We start from the raw sequence: 19,113 nt of genomic DNA on the forward strand, positions 1-19,113 counted from the left end.
AGAACTTTGACCTTGCTTGGACCAAACACTGCCGGAACAAACTTTCTCATTGCTTGCAGCGAAGTAGCAAATATTACTGGAGAAAAATCATACAACAGGCCTGACCGGTTTTAATATATGACCTCAACACTAACTGGAAAAGCTATTCATCCTCTGGATTATTCACACCTTCACTTCTCTATAAATCACTCATATTCCTTTCACCATCTCTCCCCATTTTCAGCTGGTGACCTTGCCTCATACTTGAGGAAATAGAAACCATCTGTGGGCAGTGCCTCCACTTCATGGTTAAAGCTGTACCCATTTTCTCTTGCATCTTTTGAATGGAACAGGTGTCCTATCAGAGCAAATTCCGTCACTTGTTCTCTGGCTGTCATCCTTTCTTTCTCAAGGAGCCGATTCTTTCAGTCATTTCCTGAGATTTCTGAATTAAAAAAAAAAAGATTTTTTTATTTGTGTTACATTTGTCTAACATAAACAATATTTTTATCTTTCATGTTGAAACAGGTATTAGGTTTTTTTAAAGAAAATTTTAAATGTTATAGAATCGATACCTAAAACCGTGAGAAACAGTGGAAAGATATTTCTACATGAAGCCTCAGCTTTAAACAAAACAAAGCAAAACAAAACTGATACAATTACTTGGTCAGAAAACTCTTCCAAAACCCTTTTTTTCCCTAAATCACTTGGATAATGGCTGCCTTTTTCCCTTTTTGAAGTTCTTAATGTTATTAGCATACAGCTGACTGTTTTGTTTTTCATTATTGAAACATTACATATAAAATATTTTTGTTTTGCATAGAACTTGGTTTTGAATTTAAGGGTGCGCCACTTCAAAACAGAGCAGATGACGAAATACTCCATGGTCATAAAAATCATGTTCATGAAATTTAATAATATGAAAGAATGTTCATAATACGGCATTAAGTAAAATCAGAAAAAATACAGAACTGTATTAGGATAAGATCTCAGTTCTATAAATAACTAAAGTGTATATGGATATGTGTTTAAAATATATACAAAGAAAAATGACTAAATAAAGGCCAAAACGTTTGTAGTAATTTCTTCTAGGTAGTGGGGCACAGGTGGTTTTTATTTTCTTATGTTATTCTATATTTCTTAAGATTTATACAGTGAACACGTATGATTTTATAACCATAACTACTTTTTAATTAGTTTGAGAAATCAGGGAATCACTTGCCTTATCTGAATTCAGAGTCTGTCCGTTTTATACTTCCAAGGCTCCATTTTATCAGTTCATTCATAATGCATCAGTCTTAGGTAAAGTCATTAAAAATAATCTTAAAAGTAAATCTAGCTTATTAAATAGTTAAGGTAAATGCTCAGAGCATTTTTACTAGTGGATACATCCACTTGGAAGAATAAATGATAGACTGAAAAATTTGGGGTGAAATAGAACAAAATCAGAGTGCTGTTGTCAGGATTTGGTAATTTAAGCATGGACCTATCTATTCCAGAGCCTCTTTCCTCACATCATTCCTATATAATGATTGTAGAAGTTTAAGTTTAATATAAAGTATTGGATTAATATGAAGTATTAGGTCATTTCAAAATTATAGCAAGTCAGTAAATGGATCATTCTAAGAAACTTCAGATGTCCCAGCTTTGGAGAAGAAGTTGGAACATAATGGCATGCATATATACATTGTTTTACAACTTAGAAAACATTTTTATGTATTTTATTTGATTCTTATACAATCCTGCGAGTTAAGTGGGACCTCCAGTCTGGCCTTGCCGTATATAGACCAGTGGTTCTCAAACATTAGCTTGCATCAGAATCACCTGGGAGACCTGGTTGAAACTCAGGTTGGTAGGCCCTACTTCCAGTTTTCTGAGTCTGTAGGTCTAGGGTGCGGTCTGAAATTTTGCATTTCTAACTTGTTCCCAGGATACTGGTCTGGAAACAACAACTTTAGGCCATTTTTTAACATTCTTTATAAAGCCAGAGCTGACCATGTCACATTCTTGAATAAAGCTTGGCATTGCCCTCAGAGTAAAATCTAAATTAGTTAAAAAGGCACACAAGGTCCCAAGTGATCTGACTCCTGTCTACCTCTTCAGCTTTATGTCTCTCTTCCTCTCCAGCCATACAAGAGAACTAGCAGTTCTCCAAAGAAGCTATATTAGTTTGCTAGAGCTGCCATAACAAAATGATTAACAAGGTAATACAACCTGCTCTACCTCACAAGAGTATGGTTTTGTACAAATGAGATAACATGCTTGGTCCAACTTAAGATCAAGTATTATTGCAGATATGTACTGTATATGCCAATGTTGCCAGGGAGCAAAAGAACATAATTTCTGTGACAGGCTGAATTCGGTCCCCCCAAAATCCTATGTTGAAGCCCTAACCCCCAGTACCTCAAAATGTGACTATTTGCAGTACTGGGGGGTTAGTGAGACTTTTTAAGAGGTGATTCAGTTAAAATGAGGTCATTAAAGCAGACCCTAATCCAATCTGACTGGTGTCCTCGTAAGAGGAAACTTGGACATAGAGAGAGACACCAGGGACATGCCAGTACAGAGAAAAGACCATCTGACAACACAGTGAAAAGGTGGCCATCTATAAGCCAAGGACAGGTTTTGGAAGAATTCGACCCTACTGTCACCTTGATCTTGGACTTCTAGCCTCTAGATCAGTGAGCAAATAAATTTCTGTTGTTTAAGCCACCCAGTCTGTGGTGTTTTGCTAAAGCAGCTCTAGCAAACTAATATAAACCTCTACTTTTGTAGTTGAAGAAACCACATCTCAGGCATATTAAGTGACACTGACTCATAGAAGGTGTTCAAATATGTCCATTGGATGAATAAATGCCTTAAAATCACATAGCAAACTTTTCATTATTTTTCAAGATCCTTCTTTACGAGGCATTCTTGAATTACTCAAGGCAGAGTTAATGTCCCTATTTTAGCACCATCACACCATGCTACTTTCTTGCTACTTTCATGGCACTTATACCAACATATGATGGTATTTGGTTACTTACCTGTCTCCTACTGCTCAAATCTTGTTTTCACTTAGTCTATCCTTTTCCTTAGTGCGTTAGCACAGTATCAGGCTCATCATTGTTGATGATCCACAAATATCTTTGAGATAGATGAAATGAAATCTCAGTCCAACCAAATGAAGAAGGAAGAACAAACTACACAAAGTGAAAATACAATGTCTGGCAGTTTCAACTGCTATTTGATTGAATTACAAGAAATTAATATTTGGTATTTTCGAACAAAAAAACCCAGGGGACTTTTATGGGACATATCCAGTAAAATTCTAAAAATATTATTTTTTGAAGAACAGATATTTGACACAGGCCTGTAAGAAACTATTTATTATTAAGAGTTCTGAAGCTTACAAAGATGCAAGAGTAAGCTTTGCTCCCTGCAATTAAAGAGATTAATACAGTAGTTGAAAGTAGTATCTGCCTTGTCATCACTCGCATGAATTGGTGAAAATATAAAAGGTGCATGGTGTCACTTAAGTCCAATGTTTTCTGGCACGTTTTTAAAACGTTTGTTTCTGTCTTTATTATAAAACAGTAAAGAAGGGATCTGGAGTGTCACCTCGGTTGAAATCTTGGGTGACCCTTGGCAGGTAACTATTCCTGTGTGCCACAGTTTCATCTGTGAAAGTGGGATATTAATCACATGTTGTAAGGTTGTTTATAGTGCCTGGTACAGGGATTAAAACATGTAAACTATTTTAACATTTAAAGTTAAAAATTGTACTCCATTTTACTTGCTTCCAAAAGGCAAACGGGTCCCAAACCATTTTTTGCTTTTAAAAGGCAAATGGGTCTAAAATCGTTTTGGGAACAACAGCTTGCACAGTATATTGTACATTTCCCGTGAAGAACCACCGTGGACTAATATGCCTACTAATGCCCAACAGTAATAGCCCATATGACAGAAGACTCATTTTCCAAGGTCAAACTGTACCAAAAACATCAGCTTTAAGGCTCTACGATATACGGTGAATCTTGTCGTTCTGCACAGTAAGGATTATTAGGATAACATTTGAATGAGGAAAATTTAGGCCTAAAATTAAAGGCATTTTCAAAAAATGGCGGGAATACTCCTAGGTCTATAAGCCAGTAATCAGGAGAAAAGAAAAACTAGCTATGACCCCGACGTGATTCGAACACGCAGCCTTCTGATCTGGAGTCAGACGCGCTACCGTTGCGCCACGAGGTCCTGCTGGGCTGGGGCTCGCACAGGTCCTTAGGACTCTGGTAACATGGCGTCTCTTCCGGGAGACCGCCCCCTCTCCACGCCATTTTTTTCCATTCTCCTTTCCCATCTGCCAAGAATAGGTCGAATCTGGAGATGATTCCTTTATCACCAAGATATTCCTGACAGCTAGCCCACTAACTAGGTTGGGACGGAACCAGCGGAGGAAGGAAAATACGAGTTCCCGTTTGGTCGAGCCCCCAGAGTCAAAGGAAATTGGCCCCTCCCCTTCTCTAGCAAGCGATTTCCGTTTTCACCCACCCCGTTAGAGGCGGGGACTCCGCATCCTTCTCCCTTCCCCCTACAGGTTGAGCGCGCTGAGTTCGTGACCCCGTTGGAATTTGGCAGGGCACCACTGCGCACGCGCTGGGCTTTGCCAGCGGAGGCTGGATGCGCTTTTGGAGGCCTGTCTCACCGTTTTCTTCTTCTCTCTCCCTTCTGCCAATAACATAAAACGTTTACTCTCGGTGTAGGCTTTTATTTCACGATGAGCGTTAAGCTTAAAAGTCATCATTTTGAGAAGACACAAAAAATTAGCGGATTCTATTTGTCAGAAATGCCGCTCCATGGGATAACATGGAAAATGATTGTGTATTACTAAAAGGTAACTATCTCCCCGTCGGGGAATTGAACCCCGGTCTCCCGCGTGACAGGCGGGGATACTAACCACTATACTAACGAGGAGCTGTTGTCAGGTGCCTCTCAAAGGTCCCTTTAAGGTATGCAAAGATTCCGCGCCCCTTCCCCCTTATTTCCTTTTCTATCCACCATCCGAAAGTGTGAACATTGGAACACTTGAGTCGCTTCTCCCTTCAATATCTTCTCTCAGTACCTTGGACTCTTCTTCTATGAAAAGAGTTAGTAAATGGCTTAAAATAAATGAAACAAAATGCGCTTCTAATTTTAAGGATTGTTGAAAATAGTTTCAGGGGCTCTTTCTGTTTTCCCAATGATTTAAGTTTTCTGACAGGAGGTTTCTATTTGTTTTAATAGTGACCAAGAATACGTGAGTTGAAAGTTGAAGCAGAGCTTTACTTTCGCAAATTTATATTTTCATTCTGAAGATGAAATTCAAGGATAACATATGGTTGCCAGGTGTTCGGAGCACTCAGGGTCGTCCCACAGTCCAGTGCCTCTTCAAACAATTTGTAAGCTTTCCTGACACGAAAGGGCTCATGCATTTGACCAGCTGAGGCCAAATGAAATTTTGTTAGCTGATTTTTTTCCTGTATTTCAGTCTCTTTTCTGAGGCATTTACAATTATTTAAAAACAAAACATGTAAACTGTTAAATAATAACACATTTAAATAATTCAAAACAAGGACGTGCCATTGATTAAACACAAGGTAGAAAAGTGCACGAATAGAATGATTTGTATCATCCTGAGTCCTTTCATAAACAGGATCAAGCCTGTTCCTAGGGGTACTAGGAGATCCTCACATATAAACTTTTATATAAAGTATGCAATTTCATAGAGTCCCAAACTGATATGATTGAAAGTTTTCATTATAGAAAAATTATGTGTCCTAAGGAATCCACTCCTTGCGGTGTACTATGAATTAATATATTTTTATAGATCATAGGTTACATGGTATTATCCATCAAATGAATGAGATTGTTTAATGCAGATGTTAAAATATGGCAGTTTCTGAGGCTTGCTTTGGCATTTTTTTTTTTTTTTCACTTTTAAATATACCAAAAGCCTCATTGAAACTCACTGTCCTGGGGCCTCCTTCTACTTCTGACCCTCCAATAACTTGTGAGGTCCAAAGGGCACTGTGATCAAGAAAGGAAAATAAAAACCATACCTCACTGTGGCCTATTTTATCATGAAAGACTATGAAGATGACCACATGGATGGATAAGGAGTAAAGAAAATAAAATATTATATGTTATAAATTGGAAAAAAAAAACAAACCCCAAAGGGCACTGTGATAACTATGATAATGTCCTTTTCCTGGTAAGATTAGAGACTTGCCGGAGGTCTCTCAGTTGTCAAGGCTACAGGACAGTGGGAACCTAAGTCTCCTGAGCTGCCTGTTTCCCCCGCACACCCCTCTTCATCCCGGCCAACCCCGTATTTCCATGCTTTGGTAGAAGAGGCTTCATCTTTGTCCCCTCCATACGAGACACCATCCTCTCCACTGAAGCTCTGATAAAGCTATGTTCGTGTTCATACGGGTGTTGTTACTGCTGTTCTTTTTTTTCCCTCCCTAGGGAAATGAAGAAGTCGCCCGAGTCAGCAGAGATCATGGAGCAGGGAACTCAGCACCTGCTGTCCACCTTCCTAAAATGGAAAGGAAAAGAGGATACTTAGCCTGAACAGGGGAAGAGAGCTGAGAGATTCCTCGCTGTCAGCACTGGGAGAAAGTAAAGGTTAAAATCTGACAGTACAGAGGATACAGAATTCTCTTGAGAAGTAAACAGCATAATGGCAATCGATGTTATTGAAAGTTTCAAATCTCGCTCGACCTAAATAACTGTTTGTATAGCTTATCACAGTTTGCAAAACCATTCACATTCATTTTATTTTCTCAACAGCCCTGTGAAGTCAATAGGACAAGTATTTTATTCTTATTTCACAGGTGGCTAAAGAGAATCTTGTGCAGAGTCATACAGGTAGGAAGTGTTAGAGGCCAGGAATTACCCAAACTTTGACTGCAAATTTTGTGCAGTTTTCACTCTGCGTAGTTATTTATTCACTATTGAACCTACAATATGCCAGACATTGTTTCAGATGCATGGGGAGGTTTTAATGGATAAGTCTTGTTCTTGTGGAGCTTATATCCTAATAGAAGGATATATCAAAGGTAAAGCCAATAGAATTTCCTGGTAGAGTGAATGTGAGGTGTGACAGTAAAGGAGGAATCAAAGGTGCTTCCAAAATTTTTGGCCGGAGCAACTGCAGTGGAGAAGAATAATGAATGACTTCAGAGGGCGCCATCCATATTGACAGTCCACCACCGGGGAGGAGGCCAGGCACCATTCACATAGGTGCTCTGTGGGTGGCACTCCTTGGAATTATGCAACATCATAGCTTTCCATGTAGAGCAGTATTTTGGGGGACGATCAACATTTTAGTTTGGAACGTGTCGAGGTTGAGACACTGAGTAAGCAGTTAGATATAATGGTTGAGGACTCCTTGTGTAGGCCAAGCATCGAGCTGGCTGCTGGAGATAACAGCGATGAGCAAAGACAGACCCTGATCTCAAGGAGCTTTCGTTTTAGTGGAGGAGGCATATATCACTAAGCAAAGGATAATAATAACAACAAAGTCAAATTACAACTGCGACAGTTACTAAGAAGATGAGAAAGGAAGAGCTTTCTAGGTAGACGGAACTGGATGTGCAAAGGTTACAGGGCCCGAGGAAACATGGTGAGTAGAGAGTTGAAAGAAGACTGAAGTGGCTGCGGAGAGATGAAGCTGAAATGCCAATGGCAGTAGGACAATGCAGGGTCTCTTGGGCTGTGTTCACAACTTTTTTTGGCCTTTTATTCATTACTATTTATTTATTTATTTATTTACTATTTATTTACATATTATTTTTAGGGTTAATTGAGCTATAACTTATGTTCAGTAAAACTTATCTTTTTTAGGTGTGCAGTCTATGAATTTTGATCATAATCGAGTTATAGACTATTCCCATCACCCCTATCACTTCCATCACAAAGCTCCTTTATGTCCCTTTGCAGCCAGTCCCCTCCCTCCAGCCCTAGGCAACTATGGATCCGATTTCCATCTCCAGAATGTCTATTAATAGAACCATACAGTTTGTAGCCTTTTGAATATGGCTTCTTTCAACTAGCATAATGCTCGCGAGAGAGTCATCCACATCGTTCTGTGTATCCGTAGTTTTATTTTTCTTTTAAGTTGCTGTTTAGTATTCCATCGTACGGATGTTTGTTTATCCACTCACTTGCTGATGGATACTTGGGTTGTTTCCAGTTTCCAACTATTTAAATATAGCTATTATAAACATTAGTATACAAGTTTTCGTGTGGACATTTATCTTCATTTCTCTTGGGTCAACACCTAGGAGTGGGACTGCCAGGTCTTAGGGTGAGTGTATATTTGCCTTTATAAGAAACTGCCAAGCTGTTTTCCTAAGTGGCTGTAACACTTTGTATTCCCATCAACAATACATGTGGTTCCACATCTTTTCCAGCACTTTTTTTTTTTTAATTCGAGCCATTCTAATAGATATATAGTGAGATCTCACCGTAGTTTTAATATGTCTTTCCCTAATGATTAATGATGTCGAGCATCATTTCATGTATTTATTTAAGCACCCAAATCTTTTGCGCATTTTAAAAACGGGTTGTTTTCTTATTACTGAGATTTGAAAGTTCTTTATATATCCTAATTTTCAGTCTTTTTTAAAAATCAGATGTGTTTTTCCAAACACATATCTAATATATATATCTTGGGATATATCAACACATATATATCTTGGGAGATGTATTTTCTCCCAAGCTGTGTCTTGTCTTTTCACTAACCTAAATAACTTTTGTTTTTACCAGAGCATATATGACCTGGTTTCTTGAGTTTCTTTCCTTTTTTCTCTCTTATGCTCACTTCCTCAACTCAATGAACATAATGTAAACATGAACTTGAGCCAGCTCATTAAGCAATCTTCCTTCTTCCCAACCCTCCTCTCCCATAATTAAAGAAGAGCCTAAATTGCTCCTGGATAGTTTTTGAATTCTGTAACCCTTCATTCACAGAAACGTTATTTACATCTATTAAAATGCAAAACCCTTCATGCAAATATGGGAACTAACCCTCCATAAACATTAAAATTCAAAGGTAAGTGTTTACGATTTGGATCTGGAAGACAGACCTCAATGGGTACATGTTTAGATTATTAATGGGAAAGAAAACCTATTGAGGATGCTCATACTTCACTATTTTCCAACTGAATTTATTTAAACAGTAATTCAAAGTTAAAACTGAGAGGCAAAAATCTGTCTCCTTCCAATTCAATCAACACTTCATTCTTTTCTTTTTCTTCTTATTAAAAAACATAAACCTTTATTGAATTATTCTTTGTGCTAGGCAGGCGTGGAGCTAGGCATTGGGCACTCACTTTCTACCCTTGAGGAACTCAGATTTCATGGGGCAGGTGGACCCTTTCACTGATAGTTCTAAATACAATTTAAGTGCTATGGTGGAGGTATACCCTTAATGAGAGCCTACTATGAGTAGGCTGTTTTAAGTACTTTACATATGTTAACCATTTAATCTTTATTACAATTCTGTGAGTTTCGTACAATAATTCTCCCCCTTTTACAGACTGACGAAACTGAGGCACGGGAATGTTAAGTCACACGGGGAGAAAGTGGTGGAAGTATGTGTAAAATACTATTGGACTACAGAGAAGGAAGGACTAGCTCTGCTGGGGTGATCGAAGAAAACCTACTTTTCAGCTTGGCCTTGTAAAGATGATGAAGAACTTTGAACGAGAAGGGGGGAAGGTTTTCCAGCCCTTCTGGAAGAGGGAAGCACTGACAAAGGCTTCCAGCCTGTGAAAGAGTATGTGGGGATTTGGAAATAGCAAGTAGAGGGACTTCTGTTTGTAGGGATAGGATTGCAGGAGGCAGAAAATGTCTTCACTGGTCATTATCATTCACGGTTGGGGATAGTGAAAAATTACAGATTTTGAAGAGCTGGTAGGAACCTTCAGATCTTTTAGACCGTTTCATTATACTAATAAGGAAACTGAGGCCCAGAGAGCTCCAGTAATTTCCCTAACTCCCCAGGGCCGAGAACATCACACTGTTCCCTCTATTTGTTGCAGTAACGCAGGGGCATCTGCAGGCTCAGTGATGAGATGGTCATCAGTAACCCCAGGGCATCAGCTCTTGGCATCACCTTCCCTGTGGCTATCTGCCTTTGGGCTGGTCTCAGCTTCCTCTGCTTTCAGGAAACTGCCTGCTGGCAGTGGCCCCAAACCTCAAGGTCAGTGACCTTCCTGTTTCCCGACTTTTGCCTTTTTTTGCCTTACTGACCTCCTGCTGGCCTGCCTGTGTTAATAACTGTGCGGATTGATCTGTCTGGCTTTAAGGCAAGCACTGGCCCCACTGGGAGGACCTTTGCACTCAGAAGACTTACACCCTCCCCTGGCCCTTTTGAGTTAGTCATCAGCCTCCTGGGAAGGACAGATTCATTCCACTTATTTGGGGTGGGGTGAAACAGTTTCTACTTCTTTAGTCTTTACCTAGTTCATCTTCTATATGCAAAGCAACAAATACGTTCCTGCTTTAAATATATCCCTCCGGTCTGACAACTTGCTGATATTTTAGGAAAAAAGCTGCCTGCAGTACTTTTGAAATTTTTTACTTTTCTACCTGTGTTTCACTCATGTGATTAGCAAGGTTATGTTATCAGAGTTTATTGATAAAAATGAAGTTGATGATTCAATAAGAAGAAAACCAGCACGAAATAGGATGCAGAGTCCTATTTTTCTATGCCTTTATAAATACTGAAAAAGTCTGAAAAGAAATATGGGACGATATTTAAAGTAGTTCTATCTGGGTTAAAGTATGTTGACAGTCTCTGTTCTTTTTGCTTTTTTATATTTCTACCTATGTGCATAGATTATTCACGAACTCAGAAAAACATAACATGATTTTAAAAGTTACCAATGTCTGGCAAGCAAATTACTCAAATGCACATTTGTGATAGTCTTCCCTAGACCTCTGGTGACCGAGCCATCTATTCTACTCTATTTTTGCTTGTTAGTTGAAGATTTCATTATTTTGCCGCTTAAGTTGTATATTTCTAGTTACTTAAGGCACGGTGGTGGGAATGGGATGAGGAAGCAATTTCAACACCAGAAAAACAGGGCGTGCAGCCTCTTTTTCCTTGTCCCTTTGTCTCTCGAGTCTTTTGTTGTTTTCAGCACGGACTTTGATTCTGGATTTAAAGAAAAACAAGTGCCGGCTCTCCGCACGCCCTCTGGTGTCCCAGTGAGGTATAACCAGACATAACCCACAAAGATCACTGCCATTTCCACACAGCACTCTCTACCCACACGGCGAGGCTCAGAGATAGGAATGTCTGGAATTTCAGGAGAAGGAATCACACACTAACAACTTTGGCAGGTTTATTCTTGAAACTATAGCGGCGTGGATACCGATTTTTTTTAAAAAAATTTAAAAATCCACTCTGGGAATTTAAAAAGATAAAGCCAATTCTCAAAACGTTTGGCACAGGTTTCTGGGTTCTAAAACTAAGGTTAATTTTGTTATATAATTTCAACGTAAATCAGTACTTTGGATTAATTGCAGATAGATTAGGTGAAGGGGTCTGGAAACATAGGTTTTAGCTTGTCTGCTGATAATGATTTCTGCCACTCTGAGCTTTATCTAAGGTATGATGTGAGAGTCCATACTGAAGGTCCTTTATATTTATAACCTCTTTCTATTGCATTTTTTCATCAAACTACATGTTTTTTAAAATTACATTTCTGCTAAAAAAAAATCAATATAGAGAAAAGATATTTTTTGTATTAAATGTTTAAGGATCGATTGGATTCCAGGCATTACAGTTTTATTTGAATAGGTGGTGGGAAGGGAAAACTTTACCCTCTTAGGGTCTCATAGTGGGCCTGTGGGTTAAATTGACATAAGACAGATTAACAGGAGAAAAACATACAGATTTTTGCATGTACATGGGAGCCCCCATAGGAAAATGAAGACCCAGAGAAGTGGCAGTACCTAAATGCTTTTTTATACTAGGTTGAACAGAGACACAACTGTGGAAAAGTAACCAAAGTATATGGGGAGACTAAAGGAAGATAAGAGTTGTTTTAACAAGATCTGTTTGTACAGAATTCTCTTGGCCTTGACGCTTCGTCTCTGGTTATAAGAATGTTTTGTTCCTCCTGGTATAGGCAGGACACCCTAACACGGGAGTTTTATCTCTTGCTTTGAGAAAGAAACCGGGGAGGTCAGAGCTCTCTTCTTACAAGTGCTGTTTCTTCCAAGTGCTTTTTGTTTAAAATAATCCATATGCCAAAGGGGCATATTTTGGGGTGGCATGTTCTGCTCCTCTTTATAGGTGATACATGTACACAGTATGAAACTTAAAAAGTACAAAGGGGTATATACAGAGGAAATTCTGTCTCCCATCTTCAGCCCATAGCTACAATTCTCAGGTGATGTCAGAGTTGGTCCTGCAGTTCAGCGAGGTCATCGAAAGTTTTGGGTTCTTTCTTCTTTTTCCTCTGGGACTTTCTTCTCTGTAACCCCTCACAAACTGACTTTTCTTTTCATGATTGTCACTTCATGATTACAAGATAGCTACTGCAGCTCCAGGCATCGTTGCCATTTTCAGGGTTGGAGCATTAGGGAACAGGCAGCTGCAGTGAATTTTCCTTTTGAATTTATCCCTTTTAACAGTAAGAAAGCCTTTCCCCAAAAGCACTCTGTCAGTTGTTTTCCTTACATTTGGGTCATGAGGATGTTGGTAAAGTGACTATCTGGCAAAAGGGACTGGGTTGTGATTACAATATTGGTTTTTAGTATTCTAGTGTTCTGTTCTGTTTTTGAAAACTGAAACCTGATTAGTATAATACTGTTTTCCCTTAATTTAACAATAATGTGTTAATCAGTTTTATGTCTAGAGACACACCCAGAAAATTATATACGGCATTAAAATTTCAAGTCAAAGATACACATGTTTTGGAAACATCCTGACCACATCCATTCTCTATTTTAAATCATTTCGAGGCATCTTATTGTTGATTTAATTTAACTTTTCCTCATTATTAAAGAGGTTGAGTATCTTTTCATTTTTATCTGTCATTTGTACTTTCTCTAGAGCTAGTTCGGGTCCTAATTTTTTTCCAGAGTGGACTCTTGGGGGAGTCATTTTAGAATGGAAGGGCATCATTTAGAATAGCAACTGTGACGATGGTGATGTTGCCATTATCTCAGGATTACTAAGGGCAACCATATTTTTTAGTTTGCCTCTGACAAGCCCAGTTAGCTAGCTGTAGTCTTGGTGTATTTTATTTGTAGAATTCCATTCACTCTCATAAGTGTCTCCATTTTGATGAAAATTTTATGGTCATCTATTTGTAATATATATCAAAACACTCCAGTTGCCATTTTGCTCTGGATTCTCAATCAGTTGGTACAGGTTTATCATGAAGACTGGGATTTGGTCTGCTTCTTTCACTAATGTATCCCCAGAGCCCAGAACAGTGCCTAGTATACAATAAATGCTTAATAAATATGACTGAATCAATAAATAAGCTTATTGCTTGGAGTTAGGTGCATTGTTACCTGAGCAACTGTTTGCAAGGAATATGGAGGAATGATTTTGAGGTATACAGAATACGCATTTTGAGTTTTGATAGATATTATCAAATTGTTCTCCACAGGGGTTGAGCCAGTTTGCACTCCCACCAACAATATGTGAGAGCACCTGTTTCTTTAACCTTCATCCACATGGTATTATCGAAATTTTTATCTGTCAGTATGGTAGTTTTAATTTGTATTTCTCTTATTATGGAGAAGATTGAGCGTATTTTCATATGTTGAAAAGTGATTTGAAATTCCTTTCCTAGGAACTGTCTGGTCATATCCTTTGCCTATTTTCGGTTGACTTATTGGTCTTTTTCTTATCGACTTGTAGGAGTGAAAATAGTTGCTCCCAGTTTTCATGCCTTTTGAGTTTGTTTATCATTTTTTTTTTATAAGCAGAAAATTTTTAAAAGTCTGTATAATTAGCTTCTTTCCTCTTATAGCTTCTATCTTGCTCACAAAGGCTTTCCTTACTCCCACGTTATAAGATAATTCTCCCATATTTTCTTCTCATACTTTCAACTTTTCAATTTTTCACAAATACATCTTGATCCATCTGGAATTTATTTGGGTGTAAGGTTTGGGATATGAATCCAATCTGATATTGCTTATCGGATATTCTACCTTTTCCCCATGACTGGGAACTCTGAAGGGTTTCTGATTTTCAGGGACTGCAGTCTCCATGGCCAGTACTTTTAACACTCTAGTTAAAGTTCTAAGGAAAGGAATTCAAGGGCAAAGCAGTCAGGATGACAAATTTAATCTGTAGTGTTATGTCTTACACTTTTTCATTTTGTACTAATACTACCCTGTGTTAAGCACTTGGTGTGTTCAATATAAAATGCACAGAAAACTGTATAAAACATATACATAGAGTTTAAAAAATAATGGTAGAATGACACTTGTGTACCCGTTACCCAGGTTAACAAGCGAAACATTGCCAATAACTTGAAATTCCTTTGCGTACTCTACTTCAATCATATTCTCCACTCTCTTCCTCAACATGTGAGCACTCTCCTGATGTTTTGGTAATTATTCCTCGCTTCGCTTTATACTTTTACCACCTATGCATATCTTTAGATAATAAATTGTTTATGTTTTTGACAATGGAGTGAACGGCACAACCATTGTGGCAAGCTCTCAAAAGATAAGCTGAACAGATCTCTGAGTCAAGTTTAGCTTCTGTGTTCCTGAGAGAATCCAAGATCTCCTTTTGGGGAGTCAAGGGTCAGGATCAAGAGTGAGTTCTGGGGAACACGGGATATACCACAGTTGAGAAACCTGGTAGAGCTGTTGTTTAGGCCAGATAATGGACATCTGCAGAAATACAGTCAGGGAGTGGGCAGCTCTCTACCTGCTGCTTTCAAGTTCTCTATGGCCTCTCTCATCCTCTCAAGAGGAATCAAAGTCAGCAACTTTTATGAGTTGAAGTGAATTTCCTCAGCTCACCCAGACAGCAGGCCATGGTGGATGTGTTAGTTCTCTATTGCCACAGAGCAAATTCCCACAAATGTAGCAGGTTAAAACAGCACACATTTATTATCTCACGGTGTCCACAAGTCAAGAGTCCAGCATATTTTAGCTGGCTCCTCTGCTCAGATCTCATAAAGCTGAAATCAAGGCATCTGTTGGCCGGAGGCTCAACCAGGGAAAGAGAGTTCCATTTCCAAGCTTTCTCAGGTTGTTAGCAGAATTCATTTCCTTGCAGCTGTAGGACTGAAGTCTCCATTGTCTTGCTGTCTGTTGGCGGAGACTCCTCTCAGCTCTTTTAGGTGGCTTTTAGGTCTTTGCTCAGCAGTTAGGATTAAAGGCAGTAGCTTGCAGGTGAAGTCCTATTGGCTTTTCCTTTGACCTTCACATTCTTGTTTAAGCCTTGGATTCTCTCTGTTAAAACCCTTCCTATGTGTGTACCTAGGGTGGCTTCTGTTTTCTTAGCCACACCCTGACGGATACAGTTGTTCTGCGTTCAGCATTGCTGCTGGGAAATATGAAAGCCATTTTGATTCCTAGTACAGTTGTTCTGCGTTCAGCATTGCTGCTGGGAAATATGAAAGCCATTTTGATTCCTATATGCGATCTCTTTTTCCTCTCTAGGGGCTGGTAGAATCATCTCTATGACCCTTGGTGTTTTGAAATTCCACAATAATGTGCCATGAGTGGGTCTGTTTTCATTCTTGGGATATGGCTTTCAGGGAGTCCTTTCAACCTGGTGCTTCATGCCCTGCAGTTCTGGGACATTTTTCTGAATTGGTTACTTTTTCCTGTTTATATTCTTTGCTTTATCTTTCTGGAAATCTTCTTATCTGGATGTTGGACTTCTCAAGCTAGTTCTCTAAATAAGAAATCTTTAATTGCTATTTCCCATAACTTTCGTCTTTTTTCTTTACTTCTGGGAGATTTTCACAAATGTATTTTCCAAACCTTATTTTGAGTTTTTAATTTTGTTAGCATATTTAAAAAATTTTAGGTGTTCATTCTTACACTCAGATTGTACTTTAAAAATAGCATTTAGTTCTTGTTTTATGAAAACAAAATATTCTTTTTTCTCCTTGAGAATATTTTAGAGAATGTTTTTGAAGTTTTTCTTTCTCTTCTCTTTCCTTAAATTTGCTTCCCCCCTCCTCACCCCCACCTTCTGTTTATTTGATTTCCAGTGTGTATACTATGGGCTTTTCTCAGATGCCTGGAAATCCTCGGTTGTCTGCTTCTGATTATGAGTGAGAACCCAAAAGACAATCTGCAGTTCTGAGAGTGTGGGTAAAGCTTGTTCACTTCAGGAGCCTTCCTATCGGCGTCCTGAGTGATTATCCTCTACCCCCATGTCTGAAACTTTAGTTCTTTCCTTTTGAGTTACTCAGATTACTTGGAAAGTGTTTCAATTATCTACCTGGAGAATTAAAATTGGCTGGCAATGTTTTGGGAGCGGAATAAGGAATGAAGAGAGTCGAGGGTCTCAGTATTCATTCAGCCTTCAGTGAACACACAGTTACTTAATGCACCTGATTTCAGCACAGTATCCATGATTTCAACCTCTTTCAAGCCCAGAGAACACCATTTTACCTTCTCCAATGAATAAACCATCAGTATTTTGCTGGTGTGGGAAAGGGGCATTGGCTTAGCTGTATGGAATGAGTAAAGGTCTCTAGGACAGCAGTCCCCAAACTTTTTTGGCACTAGGGACTGGAGCTCCTATGAGAATCTAATGCCTGATGATCTGAGGTGGAGCTGAGGCGATGATGCTAGCGCTGGGAGCAGCTGCAAAGACAGATGCAGCTTCTCTCGCTCGCTTCCTGCCGTGCAGCTGGGTTCCTAACAGGCCATAGACTGGTACCAGTCCTCGGCCCGGGGGTTGGGGACCCCTGCTCTAGGGGATTAACTGCTGCCTCCTTATTTTATCATCTTCTTCCACCCCCAGTTCCAGAGCTCTCTGGTACTACTATCAGTTTCTAAGACCTTTGAAGATTCTGAGATGTTAATCAAAGTTCTCAGCTTTCCTCATGGCCAGATTAGATTTCAACTTTTGTTGGCCTACCATTAGTTACCTCTCATCTGTTTATTTTCTAGTTTCCAACATTTCTTGCTATTGCCTCTTCTTTTGTTCTCTCCAAACTTGTGAATTTTTTTTTTTTTTAAGAAAAGTCCATAGTCACAAAATGGCTGTTGCAACTCCCGACATCACATCCAAAACAGGAAGAAAGAAGTTTTTATTAGGAAGATAAATTATTCCAAAGTTAGACCACCCCTCATTCTGATTGGTCAGATATTTATGTCCACCCTTAAATCAATTACAGCAAAAGGGAGTGGAAACCATCCAGGTTCAATAGCTGGGACTGGGGGAAGAGACCACTATCTCGGAGCATATTTATTTTTGCCTTATGCCTGCACAAATTAGGGGCTTTGTGTTCTAGAAATGGCTGTGAAGTAGGCAACCAACATCATTTACTGTGTTCCTGATATAAGCACACTACATGTAACACTGAAGACTGTATTTTTAAAAATAATTTTTATTTTTAAATTACAGTTGACATACAATATTATATTAGTTTCAGACGTACAGCATAGCGATTAGACATTTATATACCTTGCGAAGTGATCACCCTGGTAAGTCTAGTACCCATCTGACACCATACATAGTTATTACAGTATTGAAGACTACTGATTAGTTGACAACCAGTAGGCAAAATCAGATTGTCTTGAATGCCTCACAATTATGTAACATCATTTATGGTGATATAACATCTACTGGTGATATATTCACCAGTTGAACAGAGGTAGAGGATAAGGATGTTTTATGAGAATGAAATATATGACCAGAATTCACGAAAGTTTCAGTTTGGCTTTCAGAATAAAGTTAAGACAATGGAATAAAAATTTGATTTAATTCACAGCTAGAACCAGATAGATCACATTAATAATAATAGCAAGTCAAGACAGAAAATACTTCCAAAAGAAAAAAAGTATATTTGAAGGTTTTTCTTTTTTGAATTTCCACTATGAAAGCAATGGTTCTCGGTGAAAGTCAGCTGACCTCTCTATATAGCTGAGGAGGTTAGCTAGTCCTGCTGTTTTTGATGAATTATTAGAAGACTCCCTCATTTAGAAAAAGCTATGCGTGTTTAAAATAACTCATTAATAATAAAACAGATTGTAGCTTGTGAGAAAGAAAATGAACAGATATGCATAGTTCTTTTTGAAATATTTGTTTTGGAGTTCTAAAGGGAGGTGCCAGCTGGGTTCTTAGTCTCATGTAACAGAACCCACTCCAGCTAGTTTAAGTAGAGACATAATTTATTAAGGTCTAACTGCTAGCTCAGAGAAATTCTAGGAGGGTTGGAGTCATTCTGCTACATATGCATGGGAAAGAGAATGATGTACATCTGGCTGATGAGAAAATCATAGGAATTTTTTCCATTTCTATTTTTTCTCATTTATTTGTATGTCTAAGTTTTTACTATACAGAAGTATAATTTACTTATAGGATTAAATGTCGTGAGTCCTATAATCCAGATATAGAAAATAAAGATTTTTTGATAGATAATCCCAGGATATAATTTAAATTTCTGTAATACCAGAGTACTCAATTAAATGTTAGTATAGCTTCTCAACAGTATATTTGGGGAGAATATTTTTAAAAAGTAGAGTTAATACTCGTTTTAATTAATTTTGTGAGAGACTAATGAAGTCACTGGAGGGAGAGTAAATGCTGGTTAAGGGTAAATGCAGCCCCTGGTTTAGGTTAGGTTGGGTGGGTGGGTTTTAACTATCATATTTTCTAATCATTTACAGGTCATAGGAATCCAAGGCACCTGGCCTGGCTTGGAGCAGATGGTTTGCCAGAGGCTGGAACTTTGAATCCTAGTCCAGATTACGAGTCTAGTTTAGGCTCCTGCGGTCCCTGAGGGAGGGGAGCCTTCTTGGAAGGCTCCTGGCAGTTGCTTCAGCTCAGAGCACATTCTGGCTGCCAGGCTGACATGCCTGTCCACTATCGCCTATGAGGGAATGCTTGGTGTTCCCGGACAACCAAGAGTAGAAAGAAAACGAAGATTCCCTGGG

General features: G+C 38.7%; 2 non-coding genes across 2 annotated transcripts; both read right to left on the bottom strand.

The window, feature by feature from the left end:
- Positions 1-4,140: 4,140 nt before the first annotated feature.
- On the bottom strand, positions 4,141-4,212 carry TRNAW-CCA (transfer RNA tryptophan (anticodon CCA)). The gene has a single exon. It is a non-coding gene; the product is annotated as a tRNA-Trp (tRNA).
- Positions 4,213-4,860: 648 nt separating this feature from the next.
- TRNAD-GUC (transfer RNA aspartic acid (anticodon GUC)) lies at positions 4,861-4,932 on the bottom strand. The gene has a single exon. It is a non-coding gene; the product is annotated as a tRNA-Asp (tRNA).
- Positions 4,933-19,113: the final 14,181 nt, after the last annotated feature.

This window comes from Pteropus medius, unplaced genomic scaffold, assembly GCF_902729225.1.
Source record: "Pteropus medius unplaced genomic scaffold, Ma_sr-lr_union100, whole genome shotgun sequence".
Classification (NCBI taxonomy): Eukaryota; Metazoa; Chordata; class Mammalia; order Chiroptera; family Pteropodidae; genus Pteropus; species Pteropus medius.